The sequence below is a fragment of the Pinus tabuliformis genome, chromosome 1_2, assembly GCF_031772625.1.
Source record: "Pinus tabuliformis cultivar Carrire ecotype Pingquan chromosome 1_2, CPIR1, whole genome shotgun sequence".
In the NCBI taxonomy this organism is placed as follows: Eukaryota; Viridiplantae; Streptophyta; class Pinopsida; order Pinales; family Pinaceae; genus Pinus; species Pinus tabuliformis.
In genome coordinates, this window is record NC_142298.1 from 527,510,331 (window position 1) to 527,528,438 (window position 18,108).

At 32.3% G+C, this 18,108-nt stretch overlaps 1 pseudogene; it reads left to right on the plus strand.

The window, feature by feature from the left end:
- Positions 1-347: 347 nt before the first annotated feature.
- On the plus strand, positions 348-776 carry LOC149206647 (uncharacterized; annotated as a pseudogene).
- Positions 777-18,108: the final 17,332 nt, after the last annotated feature.

Below are 18,108 nucleotides of genomic sequence, written 5' to 3' on the forward strand. Positions count from 1 at the left end.
ATTAAATTTAAAATATCACTTCTTTGAAAAACCTTAAAATTCCAACAATTTTCAAGCATGGTGCTAAGAAAACATATTTATAACTTTTTTCAGCGATAACATTAAAGATAAAATATCACAACTTAGAAAAACATTAAAAATCTTGACAACCAATGAAATTTGTTGGCGCAGTTGGTATTTGTCTAAAATAGCAGGGGAAGGGTTGGGTGGTCAAACCCTGCCCCTCCCTAATTACAACCTTTCCAGGCCTTTGAGGAAAATTTCTACGCCTTTAGCGGAGGGCTACTTGTTTGCAGTTGCCAGTTCCAGCTCTCGAGAGCGGGGGTCGTAAGTACGTGTGTGACTATTTATGTCGTTGTCCGGGGCTGGTCGTTGTAGTTTCGCACGCCAATTTTAGAGCGGAGTTTCGAGCTAGTGGTTAGAACTTTTTTCAGAGCGAAAATGAGCGGAGGAGGTAGCGGGGGCGGAACATCTGCAAAAACCCCGGCAGATTTTCTCAAATCCATAAGAGGGCGCCCAGTGGTCGTCAAACTCAACTCTGGCGTAGATTACAGAAGCATACTGGCTTGTTTAGATGGGTATATGAATATAGCAATGGAACAGACAGAAGAATATGTCAATGGCCAACTAAAGAACAAGTACGGCGATGCTTTTATTAGAGGAAATAACGTTCTATACATTAGTACTTCCAAACGGACCCTCGGAGAAGGAGCATAGCTATGGGGACCTGCATAAAAAATTTGAAACCTCTTTTGAAAGTAACATCTGAAGAACAAGATTCTCCATACATATGTACCTACTATGAAAAGTTTGTGTAACCTGGCACTGTTTGTAACTTTGTACATCCCTCCAAGTCTTGTTTTAGATTTTGGGTGGCAATCTGGTTTTCGACATGCAAAAAAAAAATCAAAAATCAAAAACCAAAAATCTTGACAACCATGGAATTAAAACCAAAGATTATGACTACAAAATAATCTTAAATTTTCAAAATATTTTAAGCATGACATTTATAAATAAATAATAAATAATAAATAAATAAATAACATAAAAAATAAAAAATAAAAATTATGACAAAAAAAAAATTTAAATGAACACCTGAATGAAAGAGTTATTATACCAGGAGTAATTTTTTTTAATGTTAAATGTATAGCGATTTTGAAATCTTAGCCTAAGACAAATTGATACACTGCGAAAAAAAATTAAAAATCAACTATCAAATTGACACATAGTGTAGGTGAGCTCAACCCATTGTAATGAAAACTTAGAAATCAACCATGAAATTAACACATTGTGGGGCAGACTCGATTCATTATAACGAAAAATTTAAAATCAACTATCAAATTACACATAATGGGATCGAACTGCTAGACAAGCATCGATGCATACCCTACCAAAAAAAAAATTATATATATGTATATATATAAGATACATAAGAAAACAAAAAAACAAATATTGAAAAAACAAAAACAAAAAACAAAACAAAACATGACAAAAAAATCAAATATAAAAAAATATAGAAATGCAAAAATTCAAATATTGAAAAATAATAATAATAATAATAGAAAATACAAAAATCAAAAGAAAACAAAAATTCAAATATTGAAAAAAATAATAATAATAATAACAAGTAAAAAAAAAACATAACAAAAAAAATCAATATAAAAAATAATATAGTAATGACATTAAAAAAAAAACTATAAAATGTAAAATAAAAATAACCATAGCATGTAAAATTTAAAAAAAATAATAATAATAATAATAAAGGTAAAATAAAATAAAAACCAAAAATAAATAAAATATTACAAAAATAAAATACAACATTAAAAAAAAAAAAAAAATTAAAAACTTACAACAACAACAAAAAAAAAATCCCGAGCGACCCCAAGGCTCAATTGGCTAGGGGTGGCAAGGGAACGATTCATGACAAAAAATAAATTAAATTTCATATAAAAAAACAAAACAAAAAACACCCTAAAAATGTCAAAAAATAATAATAATAATAATAACTTGTAAAAATGAAATTTTAAAATTAAAAATAAATAAATAAATAAATAAGCAAAAATAAAAATATAATATAAGAAAAAATAAATAAAACTTTCAAAAAGACGATTTTTAAGTAATAAAAAAAATTGAAACATAAAAACATCATTTAAAAAAATGTTAAAAAAAAATAATAATAATTTAATTAAATTTAAATTTTAAAAAAAAAAAAAAAAAAAATATTTAAATTATAAAAATTTTAAATTTTTTTTTAAATTATAAAAAAATTAAAACAAAAAATATTTAAATTTAAAAATTAAAATAAAAAATTACAAGGAAAAAAAAAAGAGAGATATATATATATATAATAAACAATTAAAAAATATATAAGATTAAACAATTTTAAAAAAAGCAATTAAACAAAAAACGATTAAAAAAAATAAAAAATAAAAACAATTAAATAATAAAAATAAACAATTTAAAATAAATAACAACACTCGACCCTGCCTCCACCCTTCCTCTCCCTCCTCTCCCCTCCGCCACCCGACCCCCACTCTACCCCCCTCCCCTCTCCACCCTCAGCCCATCCTCCGCCTCCCTCCTCTCTCCTCCCACACCCGACACCCCTCCCCTCTCCACCCTCAGCCACAATACTCAGGCCACCCTCCGTTCTCCCCCTCTCTCCTCTCCCCTCATCCACCCGACCGCCACCCCCACCCTCCTCGCCTCCCCACCCTCAACCCTCCCCCTGCGCCCCCCACCCGAGCCCGAGTGGGGGGGGAAGGAGGGGTGTAGGGGAGGGCCGAGGGTGGAGAGGGGAGGAGGTTGGAGTGGCGGTCAGGTTGGGGAGGGGAGAGGGGAGGAAAGGTAGGGGTAGGGCTAAGGGTGAGGAGGGGAGAGGGGAGGCCCGAGGGTGGGGAGGCGAGGGGGGTGACGAAGCGGGGAGAGGGGACGGGGGTGAGGGAGGAGAGAGGGGAGGGGTCGGAAGGGGGGTAACGATGGGCGGGGTTTATTTTGGATCGTGTTTTTTAAATTAATTTTTAATAGTTTTTTTAATATTGCTTATTTTTTAAATTAATTATTTTTATTTTTTTTTAATTGTGATTTTTTTAAATTGTTTTTATTTTTTAAATTGTCTTTTTTTTAAATTAATTTTTTTTATTATATTGTTTTTTTAAATGTTTTTTTTTTAATTGTTTTTTTAATTGTTTTTATTTTTATTTTATTTTTATTGTTTTTATTTTGATTATTTGAAGACATTATTGGAAGAAATCACATTGGTAGAATGAGACCGACGCATTTCGAACCAACCAATGTGGTTCATCATCAGGACAAGATGTTTTATTTTCTAATTGTTTTGATTTTTTTTAATGTTTTTTTTTTAATTTTGTTTTTAAATTTTTATAAAAAAAAAAATTGGTTTTTTTATGTTATTTCTTTATTTTTATAATTTTAATTTAAAAATAATAATTCTTAAATTTTTTTAATTTTATTTTTTATTTTTTATTTTGTTTATTTAAATTATTTAATTTAAATATTTTTTATTTTAATTAAATTTCTTTTTTCTTAATTTTTTTTAATTTTAATTGTTTTTGGTAATTATTTTAAGTTTTTTTTTTGTAATTAGGTTTTTTTTTAACTTATAAAAAAAAAATAATAAATAAATAAAATGTTTTTAGATTTTTTTTTGTGGACCAATTTGTTTTTCTTTAATTTTTTTTCTTTTTGAAAAAAAAAAAAAAATCATTTTTTGTTTTTTTTTTGTTTTTTTCATTAATTTTTTATTCAATTTTTTTTATTTTTACGAGTTAATTTTGGTTTTTTTTACATTTTTATAGGTTTTTTTTTTTTTTTTTTCTTTTTTTATATATTTTTTTGTATTTGTTTTTTTTTTATGTTTTTTTTATTTTTATTTCTTTGTTTTATTACTAACATGTTTTATGATTTTTTTTTTTTACTAACATGTTTTTATTATTTGTATTTTTGTCATGCTTTACGTTTTATTTTTATGTTTTATGTTGTTTTTTAAATTTTTATAGGTTTTTTGTTTCTTTTTTCTTTTTTTTATATATTTTTTGTATTTGATTTTTTTTGTCATGTTTTTATTTTATTTTTTATGTTTTATTACCAACATGAAAATCACCAACATTTAAAAAAAATTATCCACTCTTAATTCATTAGAAAATTTAAAGTGTAAAAACTAAGCCCTCCAAACAAGAATGGTTGATGCTAATCAGCGCTTTTCAAAATCAAGATGAAAATCACTAACAAAAAAAAATGTTCACACTTGATACATAAAAAAATTTAAAAGTGTCAAAAACAAGCCTCTAAAAAAATGTGTTGATGTTGCATCAACACTTTTCAAAATCAGCATGAAAATCACTAACATCGAAAAAAAAAAATGTTCATACTTGATACATAAGAAAATTTAAAGTGTCAAGAATATGCTCAAAAAAAAAGTGTATTCTGACATCACCACTTTTCAAAATTGGGTAATTTTTTGCTACCTCAAAAAAAGGGGTACCAGTTCACTTTTTCGTTTGATCAGTAACTATGTATTATTTTCAACGAAGGCACTATGATGCTTTCGTAAAAGGTCTTGAAGGGAAACTCCCAAGATTTTATCCCTGATACGATGTGGCCTTGAGGGCCAAGCTCAACTTATTATAGTGCCAATTTGTATTGCATACGACGGGGTGTAATTATAATATGTATGTATGATATGTATAATAGTCTATGGAACAGGGATTCCATGAGTATCCATTGTCATGAATGAGTCAGAAATTGACATGCGGACTATGATTTGAATGCCACGTGGGAGGCTATGTAGGTGCCACGTGGTAGGCCAAAATGACTTGGTGTTACAGATCCATTTGGGCACATCAACCCCAACTTAGACATCAGTACTATTAGGGCCCATCAACCCCAACTTACACATCAGTACTATTAGGGCCCATCAACCCCTAATTCAGTTGTTACATGCCCTAAAGAAGTCAACCATCAAAATGCCTAGCTTCCCAATAAGCTCCATGACCAAAATCATCTAGAAACTACCTTTAAGAATATCAGCGCAAGAAAGCCTTCATTAGGGTGCACTGCAATGCATACCATACACTGATAGAGTGCTATGCAATGCACTTGGTCCCTCTTTGGCCTGCGCTGGGCGAATTTGAGCGAAAGTACATTGGGGTTTGGGAATATTCTTATCCATGAGATGCATCTAGAACTTTCCCAAGTTTATCTACTCCTTTAAGCTCGTATTTGGATGAGGAAGGGAGTTAAGGAACATCAATCCCTTTATGCCTTCCTCCATGGAACTAAATTCTAAGTTTGGGAGGGCATTCATTATCACCATTTATGGCATAACTTCCTTCATTCACCTATAAAAAGACCATTCATTCAAGTGATCAGAGGCTAGAAATTATTGAATTATAGGGAGATATTGTTAGTATGAGACTTGAGTTGAATTCAAGTATTGTAATGATGTCAAAATGTCTTGCTTGTTATGAGGAAAGGATGGGATTGAACTGGAGGAGTGATGCTGAATCGAGCAATGGGTTGTAACTCTTCCTTTTACTAATAAAGTGTTCAAATCTTTTTCCATATGTTTGTGTTATTCATTTATGTTTTCATATGTGTATCATGTACTTGATTCCATGCTATGTTTAATCAATAGATCATTATCATATGCTTTGATCGGTTGTTGTCTTTTGTCTGTGTGCAGGTACATTGGGGTTTGGGAATATTCTTATCCATGAGATGCATCTAGAACTTTCCCAAGTTTATCTACTCCTTTAAGCTCGTATTTGGATGAGGAAGGGAGTTAAGGAACATCAGTCCCTTTATGCCTTCCTCCATGGAACTAAATTCTAAGTTTGGGAGGGCATTCATTATCACCATTTATGGCATAACTTCCTTCATTCACCTATAAAAAGACCACTCATTCAAGTGATCAGAGGCTAGAAATTATTGAATTATAGGGAGATATTGTTAGTATGAGACTTGAGTTGATTTCAAGTATTGTAATGATGTCAAAATGTCTTGCTTGTTATGAGGAAAGGATGGGATTGAACTGGAGGAGTGATGCTGAATCGAGCAATGGGTTGTAACTCTTCCTTTTACTAATAAAGTGTTCAAATATTTTTCCATATGTTTGTGTTATTCATTTATGTTTTCATATGTGTATCATGTACTTGATTCCATGCTATGTTTAATCAATAGATCATTATCATATGCTTTGATCGGTTGTTGTCTTTTGTCTGTGTGCAGGTACTCTTCAAGCGGATTAAGTACGGAGAGGAGCGACAAAATTGATCAAGGGAGATAAGGAGTAAGTGAAAGCCACAAGTAGGCTTCTTTGCCTCTTATTTAATCTGTTGGTCATAGAAAAATTAGAGAATTCTTTGCACTGTTGTTCTAGACTTAGCTACTAGTCTAGGGGTTTAAGCGTTTATCCGTAGACACTAAAACTTCCCAAAACACTTCGCAGAAGTTAGTTGACAAATATTTAAATGTTTATATCTTTCAATCTGGGAGTCGGATTGAGGTAAATTTTATATCGTTGGAAAGGTCTCGACAAGACGAATGCAACGATGTTATCCATTTTGAGTTTTGAAGATTTTGATAACGATCGAAGATTTGGATCCCAATTCCATAATTGGAACCTTGGAGGTCAAGTCAACTGAGTAAGTGACCTCTTTCTACCCTTAGAAGGGGCTAGGGATAGTAAGGGAATGTGTTACATTACAAAAAATAACTTATTTAAAACAACTATAATATGATAACATTATTTTGCATGAACACAACCGCCAAGTTTGAGGATTTTATATAGTTATAAGCAGGGAAAGTGGCTTTATTTCAACAAGGTTTATTCAGTGACCAGTCGAGAATCTTCTTTCTTCTATCTTCTCTTTTTCTCTTATTTCTTCCTTCACTCTTTTCAATGCAACTTATTGTAGACGGTCTTGTATTCTCTCTATCATGAAAACAATCTTTTGGAAAATACATTGATAGAGTTTGACTATGCAATTTCTACATAGCTCTTTGAATCTATTGGTGCAATAGTCTTGTTTTGTGCAACAGTGTGGGTGGTTTAAGTGCCTTTACTTCAATTGTATCAATCATGTAAAGCACATATTCATTTTATTTATTTCTCTCATATCTAATTGTTGCAAATTGGAATTCTCTCACATTTTTTAAGTATTAATATTCTTATGTATTTGGTTGCTTGCACACATACCAAAGATCATTATTTCATATGTTGATTTTTCATACTAACATGTGGATTTTTATAAGTAATTTACAATGCATGAACACTATGGGTCCCCCTATGATTGGAAAAGCACTAATCCAAACAAATGAGTGATTAGCAATGACATTCATTTAGTTACTCGTAGTTTTATCTTATGTTTGACTAATGCAAATTTGAGTAATAACACTCCCTCATATCTCCATCCAAACATGAACCTTTTCCCTTGGCTTTGTTTAGTCACAAGTAGAATCCCCCGTAAAGCTAGTTCTAGAAAGGAAGCTCTAATTCAATGAGGCTTTCCCTATAATATTTTTCCTCTATACAACCTAGTCTCAACCAATTTACCTAGAACATTAATCTCTTACATGTTTTTAGTGTTCCCAACATCGTATCCCTCAACCTCCCTAAAAGGGTACATCAACTAAAGTTTTGAGTTCATTTATATCCATCCATTCTAATCACCACAAACAACCTTATGAATTAAGGCTTCTTGGTGCAAAATTGTGTCTTCCCATATCAAAGACCAAGTGACATTGGCAAGAGAGGGGTTGATGCATATTTCCCTTTCCAAGAAATAGAAACCAAAAAGAAATTCTTGTTTGTTAGATTGTGAGTCCATAGACAATCACAAAGTCCAAGACCATGAGTTATAATTCTTATCTTGATGTGGTATTATCATGATCCACTAATGAGTTCTTAGTGAGATCTAGGAGATATACAAGGTCAATTCATGTATTATAAATTCACATATTGAGATCAATACAATACAATAGAACAACATTAATCTTTTTTCACCAATTTGCTTGTCTTGTCTCGCTCTTGCCAATTGTTAACACAGTATCGGATCCACAGGCAACGAAGATATGAAATCTTGATATTATCAGAGAAAGATTCATTCGATCCATTGCACCTTAGCATGATTTGGAATAATCTATCACTAAGGACACTATAATTTTTTTTCAACCATCAAATATCTGGCAAAGAAGTATGACCATCACTATAAGTTGTTGATTTTCTATAATTTACATTGTATCAAAATCTGCAAATGTTTGAATTTACATTAGAAAATTATGAGATTTGTATCAAAGATCTATGGGAGTGATTCATGAGACATTCTTGATTTGATAGATTTACCTATGGGTCAAACAAATCTAGTCTTTTAAGAAAGCATGGGCGAGTTTGAAACATTGATCGACTCAATTCCATCATTGCCCTGCGTGTGCTCTAATTCCACTCATTCTTATTGACTCAACCCACTATTTCCTAAACATAAATTCTTGCAAGAAACCTATGGTTCACCTTGAATGAAATATTTGTCATATAATAATTTGAAGCCAATTGTTTTTCAACTAGCTCACATGATGCTCTTCGCCATATGAAGGGAAATCCTTGTGGTTTCATGTATTATTTGTTTAAAAGTCTCTTGGAAATGCATATGAAAGCTCCCAAGCCAAATCTCTTGCTTAGATCCCTACCAATCTCTTTCTTAGATCAGATATGCCTTGGACTAATAGGTTTTCACCTGTCCACCCATTGTCACCCAAATATTTGCATTCCATATGTTTGAAAATGCATACATTGGTCATCTATCTCTCAGTAGTGTCACATAATAGTTTTAAGACTTTCAAACCCATTGCAATAGATGTTAAAAATGCAGCCAATAAGCTTGGTGCATTGGGTAGACCCGTGTCTCAGCAATTTTCTCTGTTTCCAATTCCAGTTTCAGCACCAGCAACTTTCACATATATGTGATCCGCATCAAGCTATGTATCAACAGAGAGAGCCTAGAATGGAGAATGGGTACAGGTCACTGAGAATAATTAACAATAGGTATTAGCATCAATATTCAAATATCATTTAAGTGATTTACCTTTATTGTCTCAGAGACACTACTTACACCATATTTCAAAGCTTCAGTCCTTCTTTTACCAGTCGTTAAGATATAGACAACAACAATCAATACTTTATGTTTGAAGTCATTGACAATGATAATATGTAAGGAAAACTACATGAACTAACATTTATTGAAATAGATCTTTCTTGAAGGGTTTTCATGCTTTCCCGCATAGGGGAAGGGGAAAGTTGGATTTTGAACAGAAAGCGGCTTGAACTCCTCTAGTAGCATGAAATTGTTTCCATGGCACCACCCATACTTTATCCAAGTACAATGTAGTGGTCTGGTAACCATCCCATGCCTCCATTTTCAAGTAATATGCCATCCCCGCCACCATTTGTTATCGTTCTCTCACCACTTTTGAAAGTTGTGCATTATGTTGCTTATTGAATTTATTCAAAGCAAAAGTTGCAAGTCTATCAATGAGGAGGCTATGTTGAAAATTGGGGACGTTGTTGATGGCATCGGTATAAAAGGACAAAGCGACATTCGTTCCAATTTATGGACAATTCATTGCCTCTTCTATGCCTATAATTAATTTCTTCTTGGATTCCTCATATGGTGGGTTAGGATAGAAACATATATTTTTGTCATGTTATTTGGCTCCACAAACATGTGCACTGATCTATAAGACCTATTCATCCCTCATCTCAGATCCTTCAGGCCAATAGGCTTAGGCAAAAATTACAAATTGGAGCCATAAAAAGTTCATTTCAAATTAGTTTGTGGCTACAGATAGCTATTTTGTGAAGTGTATTGGTTAGGGTAACAATAAATCCCTTGGATCCTAGCTCACTACAAGTTTACATGCTTGTTTTTGCACTGGATGAGTGAAAATGCAACAACTTGCCCGGGTATTTATAGCCATGACTTAGACTCCCCATAAGCAATCCGCCCAAAGAATGAAATTGGTCAAGCATTTGTAAAGGAAGTTACCTCTACTGATGTTAGTTTGAAACTATTGTTGGATTTCAATAGTATCATACCATGTGTTGGATAAAAACGAATGGTGTCAACATTGAAAAGGCTTAGATTGTGGCTTGTGCAAAAAAGAACACGCATAGAGGGCATAGAGGGATAATGACTAGTGAATCTCCCGAGAGATCTAGAAAGAAGGGTATGGAGAGTAAGAAAATCGTTTGAACATTTGATAAACATTTGGTTTTAACATTGCATTGCTTGTTGTAGATGGAGTTCTGTATACAAATTGTTTTCATTATAATTAACTATTTATGGGTTAAGTTATTAATTAGTGTGGTGGCTTATGGTAATTTTTTTCCAAATTATTGTTTGGAAAAAAAACAAGGAAAGTGAAGAGGAGGTTGGTTAATACAAAATGAGAAGTTAGATGATTTGTTGACAAGATTGAAGAAGTAGTTATTTTTGTAAAAGGAGTTATGTATTGTTGTAAAGCAACATGCCTGAAATTGAATAAGGGGGTCAACCAAGTCATCAAAGTCAGGACATTATAATAACTGCTTTAAGGTGCATGATTGGCAGTACCTGACACCCTAAGGTGACATAAAAATTAAGCAAGCCTAATCAAGGGAATGAGTGAAAGCGATCGAGTGCAAGTTAGAAAGAGAGTGTGTTAAATACAAATGTGTAGAAGAGGAAAGTGCCTATTAAATGCCTCCTGGGAAATTAAAGATTTGCAGGGGTCCAACTATGAATTGCACAATAAAATTAAAAGTAATTGAGTGGAAATTACAGCAAAACCAAACCATAATTGATCAAATGGTTGACACACTAGCATCTACAAAAGATCTTCAAAGAAAAATAATTATGAAGAATCACTTGCTTGATACATTTCAAACTAAATTAAGATTTATGATATGATTGATGCCGCATCTACAATGAAGGTTGATGCAATTTCTTATATAGAAGATTTAATACAAAAGGATAATGCATATTGTGATACAAATGAATTCATCCATGTAGTTGATACATGTGGCACAGAAGAGATAATAAAGCAAAGTGATGCAACATGTTGTACAAAATATCGTATTCAAAAGTGTTATGCAATATGTAACACAAATGAAATAATGCAGATGATCGATGCTTCTTGTGATACAAAAGACCAAATGATTGCAGATGTGTCACTAGGAGAGAATGACAGTAGCAACAACAATAAATGTGAAAAACAACATCAAGATGTTTCCAAGATGGTTTTGAAACCTTGGGAAGAAATATCATTTAATAGAAATTGGCATGGATAGGAATACACCAAAGAAAACAGCATCCATATTCTAATTTTCTCCAAACCAGTTCAATTTGTGAGTGTAATATTTCTTAATAAAGTTAATAGTATTGATAAAAAGTATCAGCATTTTCAAAGAGATGGTCATATGGAGAGTCAATGTTTTGATCTTTGTCATTGTCTTCATTGTGAGAAGAAAAATCACCTGTCAAAAATATGTCTAAAGCAAAAGAAAACTTAAAAAACAATCCATTATGGATGGATAAATCCTTGGAGATGGAATCAAGCAAGTAAAGAAGTTGCATAAGTCCTACAATCTAGTCAATGCAGAGGTAAAGACAAAACTACCTGAAGAAATGAACAAAAAAGGTTTTCAATCTGTTATTCCAAAAAAAAAAAGATGATACTCTCCACACCTAAAGGTGGGGAGCACAATGATAAAAAGAACCTAGCCTACACCTTTAAGACAGGGAGTAAATTGATGATGTCAAGCTGGCTAATGGTCATCCAGAAACCACCACATTATTCAAAGTATCAGCATTGTCAAAGAGATGGTCATATGGAGAGTCAATGTTTTGATCTTTGTCATTGTCTTCATTGTGAGAAGAAAAATCACCTATCAAAAATATGTCTAAAGCAAAAGAAAACTTAAAAAACAGTCCATTATGGATGGATAAATCCTTAGAGATGGAATCAAGCAAGTAAAGAAGTTGCATAAGTCATACAATCTAGTCAAGGTAGAGGTAAAGACAAAACTACCTGAAGAAATAAACAAAAAAGGTTTTCAATATGATATTCCAACAACAACAACAACAAAAGATGATACTCTCCACACCTAAAGGTGGGGAGCACAATGATAAAAAGAACCTAGCCTACACCTTTAAGACAGGGAGTAAATTGATGATGTCAAGTTGGCTAATGGTCATCCAGAAACCACCAAATTATTCAAACTAGACTGGTTAGTGGTAAAATGTAAACCACCGATATCCATGGATGATGGTTAGTGGTCAACCAAAAAAACACCACTTAAAGAATCCAAAACCCTAGCATGGATCCTTTCCATAATTAACAATTACAAAACTTCTTACCTTGTGCCTGACAAGGGAGAATATCAAATAATCGGGATTCAAGTTTCAAAGTTGTATCAATCAGAATTAAATCAACAATTGAGAATTCCAACATAGCAACTACTCTCCTCATCATAAAATTATTTCAATTATTCAACGAAAATGTTTAGACATAGCAGCCATTCACTTCCAAATATTTAGATATTGGCGATTTTTCAAGCAAATCTTCATTAAATCTTAGTTCAACAATGTCATATTGAAGATGACAAAAGTTATTGGTACAAGTGTTCTACAATTATTCAGACTTGTGATTGAGGAGGGGAATATTAGAATGTAAGTCCCTAGATAATCACTAAGTCCGAGACCATGAGTTGTAATTTTTATCTTAATGAGGTGTTATCATGATCCACAGATGAGTTGTCAATGAGATCTAGAATATCTAGAAGGTCAATTGAAGTTTGTGAATTTGCATATTGATATCAATACAATATAATGGAACGACATTAAGCCTTTCCCACCAGTTCACTTGCCTTGTCTCACTCTTGCCAATTCTTAACATTGTTGTCTAACTCTTGTGCAAAATAAAGGTACAAAGAATCTTTCCTATCTCCTTAAGGATATTTATAGTGATAGCTAGTACAACGATTATATAAAGTGGTAAGAAATAAGCGAGGCCAAGGAGATCATGAAGCTGCATCCAACTAGTTCCCGCATTTTTTGCAAGGTATAAAGAGAGAGTGTGTGTCTAATTCAACCCCGAGGTTAGCTAAAAGTGGTTTGTCTTGCCATGCCAACGTCGTAATGGCCAAGAGAGAGAGAGAGAACCTAATCTAGTCTATTCACAAGGGTTAGCTTAAGTGGTTTGACTTGCCATGCGATAATGGCCAAGAAGATCATGATGTTAAATCCTTAATAGACAATGAATATAATGTTTATTATTTATTTTTACATATATATTATATCTACTATTATTATTATTAGATGCGTCCATATAATATAATTATGCTCTTACAAATGGTATAATGGTAAACTAAATCATTATGTGATTATTGGCCAGGTGTAGTCCCCTATGATCAAGCTCAAGGATACTCGAAGTAGATCAAAGGTAAGGATGGTATCTTAATATTATCAAGTCTTTTATCCTAGACCACCCTTTAAGCTTTGTTTTTATTAGTTTTTGAAGGATTGGTCAACAACAATTTTAGTTTTGTGTGTGTGTGTGTGTGTGTGCTTAAGCAAATCATTATATAAAGTGATATGAACAATCTTTAATAAAATAGTCATATAGCTCTAAATATGGGTGTTTAAATGCTAAATGCATCTACAAGATGTAATCTATTTCTATCTTATAATGAAATTGCATTTTTTTCCAAACAAAAAGAAGTGGATAATCACAAAACAAGCTTCAATCCTAATTCATAGTTAGGTTGCAATCCTAATACCATCTATGGTATCTAATCAAAGCTTCTAAATCAATCATAATTTCAACCTACTAATTTATACTTCCAATTCCAACATTTTTAATTAGTACTTCTAAATTAAGCATAAAATCAACATATCATGATGGTTGATATTAGTAGTGGTACACATCCAAACTCTCCTGAAATAAACACAACAAAATATTATAAGTGTAATATTCACAAAAGTATCTTCAATTTACATTACCTCATGGACAATTTCATAATAAGATGTTTCAAACCATTTATAGATTTCAAAACATCCATTTTGCACTGCAATGGACAATGAAAGATACTAATAATACAAATCAAAATTATAGTTACTTATTTGTAAAAATAACTTTGCATCATTCACCAAACTAATGGTTGTTTTGCACTCATTAGCTTTAAATAATGTTTTTTTTACATAATTATATATTGTTTTGTGAGAATTTAGGAAGAAAACATTAATACCTATATTGCATGGGGAACATCCCCGCCTCGAAAATCCGTTCAAGTGCTTTAAGGACTTTGGAAGTTTTCAACATTTTGAAATGCTCACAAACTCCATCAAGACTTGAAGAAATATAGGACCATTCCCACATTCTGAGCAAAATTTTGGTGACCATCCCCACATCCCTTGATTTTTCAAGGACCCCTACATGTAACCCACACAATAGCTTTGTAATTGGGTTAAAAACTAGTTGAGAAGTTTGTATGGCTAGGGGTGGAACCACTTTATACAACACTGCTTAAGGTTAGTTGCAACAATGTAACCATCTCTACAATATAATATAGTCTAACTTTTCAACATTGCCACCCTTTTCCGAGCATATTTTTCAATCAATTTTCCCTGAAACCCAATTAAGAATTGTTGGAATCGTAAGTTTGAGCTATGTAATCTACACAATTTGAATGCCTCAAAGGTTTTTCAAGACTTGAAGAAATATAGGACCATTCCTACATTTTGAGCAAAATTTACGTGACCATCCCCACATCCCTTGATTTTTCAAGGACCCCAACATGTAACCCACACAATAGCTTTCCAATTGGGTTAAAAACTAGTTGAGAAGTTTGTATGGTTAGGGGTGGAACCACATAAGACAACACTACTTAAGGTTAGTCGCAACAATGTAACCATCTCTACAATATAATAAAGCATAGTTTAACTCTTCAACACTGTCGCCCTTTTCCAAGCATATTTTTTTATCAATTTTCCCTGAAATCCAATAAAGAATTGTTGGAATCGTAAGTTTGAGCTATGTAATCTACACAATTTGAGTGCCTCAAAGGTTTTTCAATACGTTGAATCCATTGCATTCAAAAATGCGTTTTAAACAACAAAAAATCATAATCTGACCCAAAATTTATCATCAAATTCCACCAGAAATAGTCAAAACATCGAATAATTAAACTAACCCAATAGTAACACTATTTTGACACTAGGTTATAGAATTCATATTAATATCCAACAAAACTCACCCAGTCCTAAGAGGTGTGTACACTTTACTTGACATTTACAGTTAGATTAATGGTGATACCAACTAGATTTGTTTTGAATGATTTGATGGGAAGGAATTCAAGGCTAAATGCAATCAATGGCCATGACCAAGAGTTTAAATGTGAATCATGTAAATAAGTTTGCAATAGTTTCTCATGGACTTAGAATGGAATGTTCAATCAATGTTCTAGCTTATCACATTTACAAATCTCAACCTTGATTTGATTCTAACTTCAAAATGTAAGCCTCTAAGACTTGTAAATTGGAATTGTATAAGTGCAAGTTGTAATTTGTGTCCTTATAGCTTGCATTGTATCTTTTATATATTGGTGTGTGTGTGTGTGTGTGTGTGTGTGTGTGTGTGTGTGTGCACCCTAGCCCCAACCTACCATCCTTTGAAAAACTTGGAATTGTTCTCTAGCCATTTCGGGCACTCATCCCCCACCCCTAACTTGTGCAACTAGATTAATACTCAACAAAGCACAATAAATGTTGTTTCAATATAATTTATTGTCATTAGCTACTATTCATATAGGCCACATTGTTGTAAAAGTTTGATCATAAAGAGACTTGTATTTGGAAAAATCTAATGCAAGATAAATTATGTAATTTTTTATGTTTTACCAATTACAAGAGTTTTTTAATATAGGTTATCAAAACTTTGGATGACTTGAGAGACACCTTAGTTGTCAATAGTTAAAATATAAAATTGCAATTGGTATGTTTGAAGGTGAGAAACAAAATTCTTAGACAAACATAATTCACCTCTAAAACCTACATTTTATTATTTCAATCTGCAAAAGTAGTTTATATAATAACAATAATATAATCTATAATGCATTTTAATCTAACTCAAAAATGCATTTTAAACAACAAAAAATCACAATCTCACCCAAAAATTTATCTCGAATTCCACCAAAAATAGTCAAAACATCGAATAATTAGACTACACCTTATAGTAACAGTACTTTGACACTATGTTATAAAACTCATATTAATATCCCACAAAGCTCACCTAGTCCTAAATGTTGTGTACATTTTGCTTAACATTTATAGTTAGATTAATGGTGATACCAACTAAATTAGGTTTGAATATTTGATGGGAAGGAATTCAAGGCTAGATGCAATCAGTGGTGTTAACCAAGAGTTTAAATGTGAATCTTGTAGATAAGTTTGCAATAGTTTCTCATGGACTTAGTATGGAATATTCAATCAATGTTGTAACTTATCACATTGGAAACCTCAACCTTGATTTGATTCTAGCTTCAAAGTGTAAACACCTAAGACTTGCCAATTGGAATTGTATAAGTGCATGTTGCAATTTATTTCCTTCTAGTTTGCATTGCATTTTTTATATATTTGTGTGTGCACATCCCAACCCCAACCTACCATCCTTTGAAAAACTTAGAATTGTTCTCTAGCCATTCCGAGCACTCATCCCCCATCCCCAGCTTGTACAACTAGATTAATACTCATGTTTCAATATAATTTATTCACATGGGCCACATTGTTGTAAAAGTTTGAAGATCATAAAGAAACACATTGTTGTAAAAGTTTGAAGATCATAAAGAGACACATTGTTCTAAAAGTTTGATCATAAAGAGACCTATCTTTGGAAAAAGCTAATGCAAGACAAGTTCAAAGATCATAAAGAGACACATTGTTCTAAAAGTTTGATCATAAAGAGACCTATCTTTGGAAAAAGCTAATGCAAGACAAGTTCAAAGATCATAAAGAAACACATTGTTGTAAAAGTTTAAAGATCATAAACAGACACATTGTTCTAAAAGTTTGAAGATCATAAAGAGACACATTGTTCTAAAAGTCCGATCATAAAGAGATCTTTGGAAAAAGCTAATGCAAGACAAGTTACATATTTTTTTATGTTTTATCCAATTACACCAAAGTTTTTTAAAGTAGGTTATCAGAACTTTAGATGACTTAGAAACACCTTAAGTGTCAATACTTAAAGCTCAAACATAAAACTACAATCTGTATGTTTTAAGCCGAGAAACAAATTCTTAGACAAGCAGAATTCACTTTTAAAACCTGCATTTTATGGTTTCAATATGCAAAAGTAGTTTATATAATAATAATTTAATGTAATTTTAAGGTCATGACCAAGCCAAACACCAAATTGGTATATTAAAGAACCCCCTCTTGGATTTGAACATATGATCTCATAAGAGGAATCACATGTTCTTAACCATTAAGCCCACTTAAGCTGTAGATAATGCAAATTAGTGTAGTTGTTCACCAAAATTGACTAGTAACTTTACTGTGAATTTCCCACTTGGACTTTCCATATACTTGAAAATAATGATGTTAACTAATGGAAGGTTCAGAAACATCACTCTCCTTTGCATTTGTTTGTAGTAGATCTTGTGAAAAGAAATCTTGCCCCATGAATAAGAAAAAGGTAATTTTAAGTAGCTAATATTTTTCCATTTGACTATTTTTTTAATTTCCTCTCAAGCAATCTGAAAGCAAGTCTCATCACCAACTCCGGTCTCTGGAGTTTTGGTGTTTGGAATCGATTTGCAGTAGTCTCACGCGTGTTCAAATCTCTGGAGGCATCACCCATACGCTCGTACTGTAAGAGGGTACAAGCAATATGAAAGCAAGTCCCATCACCAACTCCAACCTCTAGAATTTTGGTGTTTGGAATCAATTTGCATAATCCCACCCGTATACTCAAATAATTTATCAATCAATAACATATACTAGCAAAAATATCTACCTTTTTATAAAAGTATAAGAAATTTTTCAGACTTTCATA